Source organism: Gavialis gangeticus, unplaced genomic scaffold, assembly GCF_001723915.1.
Source record: "Gavialis gangeticus isolate Ggan-Ray unplaced genomic scaffold, GavGan_comp1, whole genome shotgun sequence".
NCBI lineage: Eukaryota > Metazoa > Chordata > Crocodylia > Gavialidae > Gavialis > Gavialis gangeticus.
The window spans coordinates 39699264-39708922 of NW_017728994.1; the positions used below are offsets into that span (position 1 = coordinate 39699264).

The following is a 9659-nucleotide window of genomic DNA, read 5'->3' on the forward strand; positions in this document are numbered from 1 at the left end:
TATATGCATAAAATAGTTTCCAAATAAGTCATTTTCAATACTTAGACTTTTTTTGTTGGCACATCCATCCTTCCACACCTACAAGTGTGCAAGTTTTACACTGTTACAATACTGACAAAACTGTGCTTCTATTAATATAAGGTTTAATAATGTTTGTCTTTTGCTCCTAAAAAAGTGTATTCAGTACAAAGAATACATCTTTTGATTAACCTTATCACATTTGTGTTTCCTTTTTTTTTTTTAGAAATAAATTACTGTTTTGAGAGGCCCTGTATTTACTGATTTTGCCATTATACATAATTTAAATCTGAAAACATTAGAAATATAGGTGTACCCACTTTCAAACTCTGAATTGATTCTGAAGGAATAGTATACATAGTTACAATACATTTTATTAAATACTGTATTTCAAAGTTTGTAAAACAATTCTTGGCGTGTATTGTATGAAATATCATTTGAATTTTTTCACTAGATCCAGTTTGTTTCTAATTTAGAATATTTTAACATTTCCAGTGGGAAGATGTGAAAGAAGCTGAAAAGTAAGATAACTTGTGATATATTACAGGAACTCTCATTCAGGGTGAGGATAGTCACTGGCATGTAGAGAATAGGGCCAAGAAATTAGCCATCTACAGAAAAATAGTGTCCTGCAGATTACATGGAATGGGGCTGTCACTCCCTTTGCATTAGTGGCACTCAGAGACGACCCAAGCAGGGTGCAGGGCCCGGTGCAAATCAACCTGTGCAGGGCCCCGTCCCTGGATGCAAGGAAGCCAGCGGCAGATTCAGCAGCGCAGGGGGGGTGTGCCAAGTGGCTGGATGTGAAGCCAGTGGCAGCATAGAATCACCACAGCCGCTCTTCCCTGCTCCACGGGGCCCCCCAAAGGACAGGGCCTGGGGTGGTCGCCCTGACTTGCGCCCCCTAGGGATGGCCCTGGTATCACTCATGTGTCATGCCATCCTCTAACTTCCTGTTTCTCTGTCTCTGAAGAGGATAGAAGCTGCATGGAGAGTATAAATGTTATAACATGTTTTGCGTGCATGTTTCCAAGTGGATGTCTACCAAGTTTAGATGGGAGCATGCTGTGAAAAACAAATGTTCATTAACTGTTATTTTATGCTTTCAGAAAGAGAATAAAAACAGGATAGGAACACTCAAAGAAATAGCAGTCGCTTTAAGAATTGCATGTATTTCAATAAAATCAGTGGGGGTGGAGAGGCATGAGAACTAAGGTGCATGGTTAACAGCCCAGAGGTTGCAAGTTTGAGGCCATAGCAGAAGTGCTCATGGCATGGCTTCTCAGATTCCAGTGAATCCGAGTTCTGCTAAATACCTCATCACAACGACATGAAACAGGAAAGGAAGTGATCACTGGTCTAGAGGTAGGCAAAAGAACCAATTCTGATTAATGTCAATACCTGGGAGACATGAGCACTGAATCATCCCCAGTGGCACCTGGAAGTACAACAAAGCATCAACCATTCTGAACAAACTTGTCTTGCTACAGAGGCAAATGGATGAGAGAGATGAAAGGAAGGAGCTGTGACCCAACTTCACCAGGATCCACTCCATCCTTCTGAAACTATATGCCATGTCTGCAACTGAACATGCAGATCTCAGATTAGCCTCTTCAGCCATCTCCGGACTCATGGATAACTTCCCTATCTACTGGAAGACTGTCATCCTCAAATTGAAGGACTGCTGACGATGATAACCAGTTATATGTTTATATAAGTCAAATGATACAGTAGATTGACTCTTAATTTACACTGTGTAAATGAAGAAGACTCACCTATAAGTGATGTAAATGAAAGAAGAATGTGCCTTACTTCTGGTTGTCAAACCTGTGTAGTGAAGCAGAGTACTAGTTACCTTAATATGTACACAGGTAGCCTTAATGTTATCAGATTGATTTGGTATATTGCAGTGTGATCTTCTTATCATTGACAGAAATATATCTGAATATAACAGGAAAGAAATGCTGAAAAATGTAACCTACACTCTCCTTTTTAGTTTGTCTAGTAATAATTGTGCACATCTATGTAACATTTGACTCAACACTGAAATTATGCAAAATTCATCTATGTTCAGGTTTTGCTACTGGTGCAACTAAGATGTTTATTGACATACTTATGATTCCTAGTTTTATTTTTAATAATACAAATTTTAATATTAAAACATAAAAAATGTGAATTGTAAAGCTGCAAAAGCAAATGACAAGTATAAACAACCAATACTTTATTGTTTTTTAAAAAAATTCTATGGATTTTGGAGGCCTAACTCATGATTTTTGAATGCTTAGTCTTGGCAATACCATTAAAGTTAATTATGTATAAAAGTGCTTTGCTGGGTCAGAGCTCAAAGGAATATCCCACACAGTCCTGTAAAACAAGATTAGCTGATCTACTTGAGTGCTAATTATTCTTACCCAGATGTTTCATAGTTTCATAGCTTTAATGTAGCTTTAATGATGTTTTGCCTTAAAAATCCCATTAAGAGACAAGAAAGATTTTTGTTTTAAACAGTACACAGCAGGTATACATGCCCACAAGTAGAAGCATAGAGTACAGAAGAGTTCAAAAACCCTGTGTGAATCTGTATTAATTCACAGTATGTAAATGGATGGGACCACTGGTGGCACAGTAGGGGGCACTACACGCAGAGCCACCCACTTCACTGTGCCAGGCCCAAAGCCACGCTTCGGGAGTCTCCCCTGGGGAGCCTATGGCCAGTCATCCCCCTTCCTGGAGAACACCCGCATGTCTGCGGTAATAATACCACCACCCAGGTGCTGGTCTCTGTAAGGACTCTGTGTAGCCAGGGGTACACAGACCCTGCAAGCCTTGGGGGTGCTTTGCTCACTGGTAATATTTTGGGGTGCCTCTTTCAGCCTGAAGCATCCAAAGATTGCCTCCAGCATTCGAGAAAAATGAAAAGCCAAGTCCAATATAGCTGGCCTAGGAAAGGAAGCAATAAAGGCGTCTCTCTCTCCCCTCGGGAATTCATGGCCAGTCATGCTGTAACCTCATACCTTTACTGGCGGGGAGGGGATAGAACGAAGGAGTCAGAATACACTTTGAGTAAACCAAAATAAGTTGAGTCTTTACAGATATTGGGTACAGTGACCCTCTTAAGACGTGTCTATCTATACTTAGTTCTAACCTACTAGCTAGTTTCCAGGTCTTTACTCATAGGGATTCACCCAGGCAGTACCTGGAGGCATGCGTCTTGTGGCTTTTCCAAAATGCCGCTGGAGGAGATAGAGACCTCTTCCCTCTCCCCTCAGGAACTGATCTGGCCAGGTCTCCTGGTTGACCAGCCAGGACCAAATAGCAAGCAAGTGAAAGAGAGAGGGGTGCAGCCGGAATGACCCAGTGCAATGGGATACACAGAGGGGGATTTTTCCACAGCCACAGTCTGTACATGAAAATCTACTGAGAGGAAGGGAAGCTTTTTCTAATATGTCAGCTTGCCTCTTTCTGTATTCTCAGAATCTTCTAAGAGCATCTACCTATACCTCACATGGGCTCTAATATACCGCGTGACCACATGATTAATGAGGAAGCAGCTTTCAGTCGGGCAGTGTGCCCACTGACTCCAGTGGGACTGGGATCTAACCCTATGAGAAATAATAAGCACTCTACTGAAAGATGGATGTGTTATCTCTTGAACTCTCTGGAGAGTGAAATGGTGTATTTACATATTTATTTATTTTTCTATTTTTTTCTAAGTGGCATAATTAGAAGAGAAAGTTATAGTTTGAAGAGAAAGTTATAGTTTTTTACTAGAGGCAGTAGAAGTGTTGTGGATGAAACTGGATTACTGGTTGTGAGGTTAGAAAAAAGCTGCATTCACATCTCTTATTCAGCGGCGCAGAAGGGCATATGAGCAGCAGATGAAATGGCCAGCAACTTGACTGCTCATATCATAGTTTAACTTGGCAACCAGCTGGTCTGAATTTAAGTTTGCTAAAAGCTATGAACTTGCACCCAGTTCTGTGTATATATGGATACATGTGATTTCACAATGAAATGAGAAGCTCTGTTTTGATTCAGCTTTGCTTCAGGTTTGTAAACATAAAAAAGTTGGAGTGAAATGCGTCATGCAGAAAAAATGTTCACACATGCTCAAGTGAACCACAACACAGCATTTGTGGCAAAATGTCTTACTCAAGATCAAATGGGTTTCTGTGAGTAAACATGGAAAAACATGATCATAAAAGTTTTTAACATTTATATTGTTATTATTTAATAGTTAACCCCAAGTGAGAACAAAATCTCAGACAGCTTACATAAGACTAACCAGAGACTGGTAACCATGATCCTCACTCTGCCAACACCCTTCCTATCCATCCATGAATTTATTAGGTGTTTACAGGAGGGAGTGTGCAATATCTTTAGCACCTGCAATACAAATAAAGAAGTGATGGAAACCAAATCCCATAAGAACCTGCAATGTCATATAAAATATACCAGAATTCCTCCATAAAATCCAATGCTTTATACATAGCCCAAAACAACTGAGCAATGGCATTAGAGCTAATACCATCTAATTGTCAAGAACAGTCCATGGTCTAAAATTTTCCAACTCTTTGATTCTGCCAAGAATAATGAAAAATCGGTCCCCTGACTCTGCTATCTTATTGACTATGTTCATTTTCTATACAATATTAGGTTAATCCATGCAAAATTGACATAATTTTTATTGTTATTGTTTATTGTTAAATTTGTATTGAATTTATATTCTTTCTTTAGCATCTTCCATAAAATGTCTTACATGTTAGTTTAGTTTCTGTGTTTTTGTTCTGTTTGGTTTGTTCTGTAGTAAAATTAGCAGCTTTTGGGGAAATATTTTCCAGTCATTAAAACCAAAAATTAGTATCCTGGCAATTCAGTCTAAAATATAGACACCAGGTTCCAAATTTGTGACTGTGTAATTAATATTACATGCAAATTGTACAGGGTTATTAAGTCCTGAATAAAACACAGCAAGAGAAATCCTGGCTATATATAAGTCATTCAGTCAAAGTCAGAGACTGTTGAAAGGCAGCTGAAGTAACGGAACTAACCACAGTAAAGGACCTGCTTCATCTGGCACATGTTGTCTCATGAATAAAAATGATACTTTGGAAGTTGCATCTTGGCTTTTATTCTACCCAGGAGAGCACACAATTCACCAGCAGACTCTATATGCCTGAAGAAGGATGTTTGTGCCTGACAGCTTTCAAAGAACAATTTTTCCTACTATGTAGTTGGTCTAATAGAAGATATCACATCTACCCAAAGAACCTTGTCTGACTTTGGCAGATGGGTTTTCGAACAAGGTAAGCTAATTTTATAAGGCACTGTCAATGGAGTCTCAAGTATATTTTTGTGGTCTCCAGTGTTTGGAACACCCTAAAGAAAGCTTAAAAAAAGACCTGACTTTCTTATGAATGCATTCCAGTTCCCTTTAGAAAGCAGTGATCCTCCCTTTACAGTTTGGAAGGTTTCCACAACAGTGTTCCCTCCAGGCTGTGAATGGGAGGGACAATCATTGTCTCCAGAAAATACTAGACCTCCCAAGCTGCATGGCTTCCCTCCCTCCTTTCTTCTTTGCACTAGAGATCCACCTTAAGGGAAAGAATGAAATAAGTCCATTATATGCCTCTGCTTGCTTATAAACTAGCAAGAAGTTTGCAAATCTCTAGTAAATTTCCTTTTTCTGCCGGCTGTGTTCCTTTAGTAAAGGAACTAAAGCAAGGTCATATCTAAGCAGTGGTTAGGTTTTTAATGCAATGCTAAGCTGTAAGCAACAGAGGGATATAAACTATGGCTACTCAAAAAGCCAAAGGATTTTCTCCTTCTTGAATAGGTTGGTATTCAAATAGGTGAATATTTGGACTTAAACTGCTTGCTACAAATCACTTCCATGAGACAATCACTATAATTGTGCCTGGGATACCTACTGCTAAATCATACTTTGGCGGCCATGAGAGTCTCAGGAAGTTTATTACTGTAGCCTTTCTTGTGAATTGTGCAAAATGTCATGGACAGTGGCAGGCTGGTCAAAGGTAACCCTAAAATGAAGTTAACACATATTGCTGTGTTAATTAGAGGCACATGGATGGAGGGGCTTTGCTGGCTGTTGTTTGGATTAGAGGTGTATCTGTAGGCATCAATGAGAGAGGGAAGTAGCCCTAGAAACATCAGAGAGACTGACAAGAAGAAAGAGAGAACGTGAATAAGCACAGGGAGCATGGCTGAAGTAACCAAAGCACAGAAGATTAAGGAAATACCTATGGCTAGTTTACCCAGGAGCATAGGCAAATCCAGGGGGGTGAAGTGGTGCAATTGCACCCCTCTTTGATTCCTGATCTACTCAAAATTTAAACTGGCTGGGAGGGGCAGCAGCATACAGCTAGTGCTGAGACAGTCAATTGACTTCATGGCTTATTATCATCTCCCTGATTCCTGTTAATCTCTCTCCACTTCATGAGTATTAAAGGCTCTCTATCCTTTTAAATAGCTTTGATGTTTCACTATTCAAACTATCCTTTCTTCTGCAATTTTGCTATCTGTTAGACATTCCTGGTAATGTCTCTCTTCTATTTTACAGCCATGCAGACTGTTTTTAGCTCTAGTTAAAAGCCTTAACTCAAGTGCAGTAATAGTCATTCAGGTGCAGCAATGACTGACATTGAAGTACTGGATGCACTGTCAAGATGCTCAGAAAGGCTAGGTTTTGTTTTATGAATATGAATAAGAGATGTACATTTAAGTACAACTACTAAAGAACTAATAGACTATTTTTTGCCTGGTTTGTAGTGTTTTTTAAAACTTTTATATATACTCTAGTTAATTTGTACACATTCTAATAGCTATATTTGTTTTTTGCTTTGAACTTAAACTAAATAATATAGTGCAAGCCCCCTACCATATTATGAAAGCCTCTGCTCTGGAGAAATATATGTTATGTTATATGTGATGAAGTGCCACACCATGCACACCCCCCTTTTAAAAAATCCTAAATCTGTTTATGCCCATGAGTAAAGCACTAATTTGCCTGTGCAGTTTCTGGTACCTGAGCTGGTTTGGTTAGAACTAGCTCAGGCATGGGTAAATGGCGCTGTACTGTGCTGGGTATGCATATCCTCAATATCACATAGAACATTTGTGACAGAACAGGGACTGGAACCTATAGCACCTGGTTCTCACACAATCACCTTAACAACTGCATCTATCATTTCATGTTGGGCTCCATGCTATATTTCCCTCCTACTCAGTCATCCATGGCTCTGCAGACTAGGGTAGTATGCTGAAGGTTTAGAATAAATCACAGATTGGTTGAGATCCACATACAGAAGATTTGCTTTCTGGCTGGAGGTGGAGTGATGGGGGCGGTATGATCTTATAGCCTCTGTATAGCGCCCAAAAAGGAAGAGGCTGGGGTACCCAGGCTGGTATGCAATCCTTTCTTAATAGTTGAGTATTTTGTTTCAAAACTGAATGCAACTTCAACAGAGTCAGGATTTCACCTAAAGTATCTGTCTGAAATATTTTTGTGTGCTATATACACTTTCATTAACAATCTAATTAATGGGAATGTAATTTTAATTCTTACAGTTATGGACCTTGTGGAATCCATTTATATTGTGTACAAAGACTACAGTTTGATATTTTTATATTAGAAGTTTTAACTGTCTTGTTCCCTTTATAAGATACCTACACTGACCTAAAATGCCACCATGTGATACGCATCTTCAAAACCCTTTGCACAGATAGATAATACCAATATTTAATTTCTGAATTATTTTTGTCATGAAATAACGTTAAATTGTATTTAATTTGAAATATAACCGATTATTATTTTAATTATCTGGCAATCAGTGGTGCACTGTTCTAGCACAGAATCAATTGTAGTCTGGTTGGCAGTCAGTTTTATTAAATCGAGGCTTGATAAAGTATAGTACTAGATAAGCAGCTTTATAAGTAGGTGCAGGAAGGAGTTTTACTCATTTATTCCACTTCACCACACAGAATAATCTTCATAACTCTGACCTTCAATCTCTACAAGATGATCAGCTATTGCTCATTTCAGACCAGCCACTGCCAACTTTATACATGCTGGGTGCATCTACACAAGCAATTACTGTACTTATTGCTCCAGAGTTTATTGCTCCTGGGTACACTGTTTGAACATGTGCAATAAGCTCTGGAGTTTATTTGTGTGTGGCATGATGAGCCAGGTTAGAGCAGTCCTGGCTAGCAAGGGGTCTGGGGACAACCCGCAAACCTGGGACTTCTCCTCCTGGCTCAACATGCTATGGAGGGGTAGCTGAGGCACGAGGAAGCTTCACTGTGGGGCAAGCTGGCAGGAAGCCCTTGTACTGAAGCTCCATCATGCCCCTGCAAGCCAGGGCAGCATCTACTCATGCACTACTACAGCGTAAATTTTACTGCACAACTAATTAACCAGTCTTGCATAGATGCACCCGCTGAATAGTACTTCAGCCTCCGAGCAATCCCATTGAAACCAGAACGTAGAAAAGGGCCAAGGTAAAATTTTATTCTGCATAATTAAAAAAAAAATACTCTAATGATCTATGTGTCTGATCTCAAACACTCTCATTTGCTATTGCAAACTACAAAATCATCACTGCTATAAAAATCTGTAGTATCTAAGGGAAAAGAGCCAGAAAATATAATATTTAACTTGTGTAATCTTAATAACACAGGCCCTAGAAAGTAACTCACTAATTCCTTAGCTTCTTAAGGAACTTCTTGTACCTTAACTTCTTGCTTTAAGCACAAGCATCTACTGGAACAAATGCAATTGCTTTAGTCTCCACTAAGCCAATTGGAAACCTTAGAATCCACTTTGCTGAATTGCTGTTTAGATTGTAAACTTTTTGGTGTAGAGACCCTGTCTTTTCCATGTACTATATTCAAGGTTAAGGGCACTGTGAGTGCCAAACAAATAAATAATAAATATAGCAAAAATAATGACACATCCTTCGGCTATTGAAAAGATAGTGACCTGTCATTCTATTTTTTTATGTAAGATTTCTAGATTGCATACACTTGATAGCCAGTGCTTTATATCTTCTCTCAATGTTCACAATGTGTAAATTATTAATATGTATCTGCATTGTAGCCATTATACACAAAACTACCTTTATATCAAGAAACAAGGAAATGACTATATGTATTTTTTCACTGTGCTTTAATAGTGAAATGTGCTCACATGCTTTGTGCCACTTAGTTTCATAGTTTCTAGGGTCGGAAGGGAGCTGAGCAGATCATCGAGTCCAACCCCCTGCCATGGCAGGAAAGAGTACTGGGGTCAAATGACCCCAGCAAGGTGTACATCTAGCCTCCTCTTAAAGACCCCCAAGGTAGGAGCCAGCACCACTTCTCTTGGAAGTTGGTTCCAGACTCTAGCCGCCCTGACCATGAAATAGCGCCTCCTGATATCTACCCTCACTTGGCTTGTGACCGTTATTCCTGGTCACTCCTGGTAGTGCTCGGGGGAACAGGGACTTCCCCAGTGCCTGCTGATCCCCTCTGACTAGTTTGTAACAGGCCACTAGATCCCCCCTCAGCCTTCTCTTGTGGAGGCTGAACAGGTTCAGGTCCTGTAGCCTCTTCTCATAGGGCCTGCCCTGCTGCCCCGACCA

General features: G+C 39.7%; 1 protein-coding gene across 5 annotated transcripts in view; it reads right to left on the bottom strand.

Moving 5' to 3' along the window:
• The window catches only part of LGI1 (leucine rich glioma inactivated 1), a 50446-nt gene that overhangs the window by 29953 nt on the left and 10834 nt on the right, over positions 1 to 9659 (bottom strand). For 2 of the 5 annotated variants that reach the window (XM_019502607.1, XM_019502610.1), the window contains exons 2-3: positions 4293 to 4404; positions 1794 to 1845 (exon numbers count right to left, since the gene is read on the bottom strand). The exons of 1 other annotated variant lie outside the window; for it this stretch is intronic. The gene's annotated coding sequence lies outside the window, so the exon portion shown is untranslated. Of the gene's footprint in view, positions 1 to 1793; positions 1846 to 4292; positions 5177 to 9659 lie in introns of those variants that run through there. 2 more of the 5 variants (XM_019502608.1, XM_019502609.1) reach the window with 2 other exon arrangements.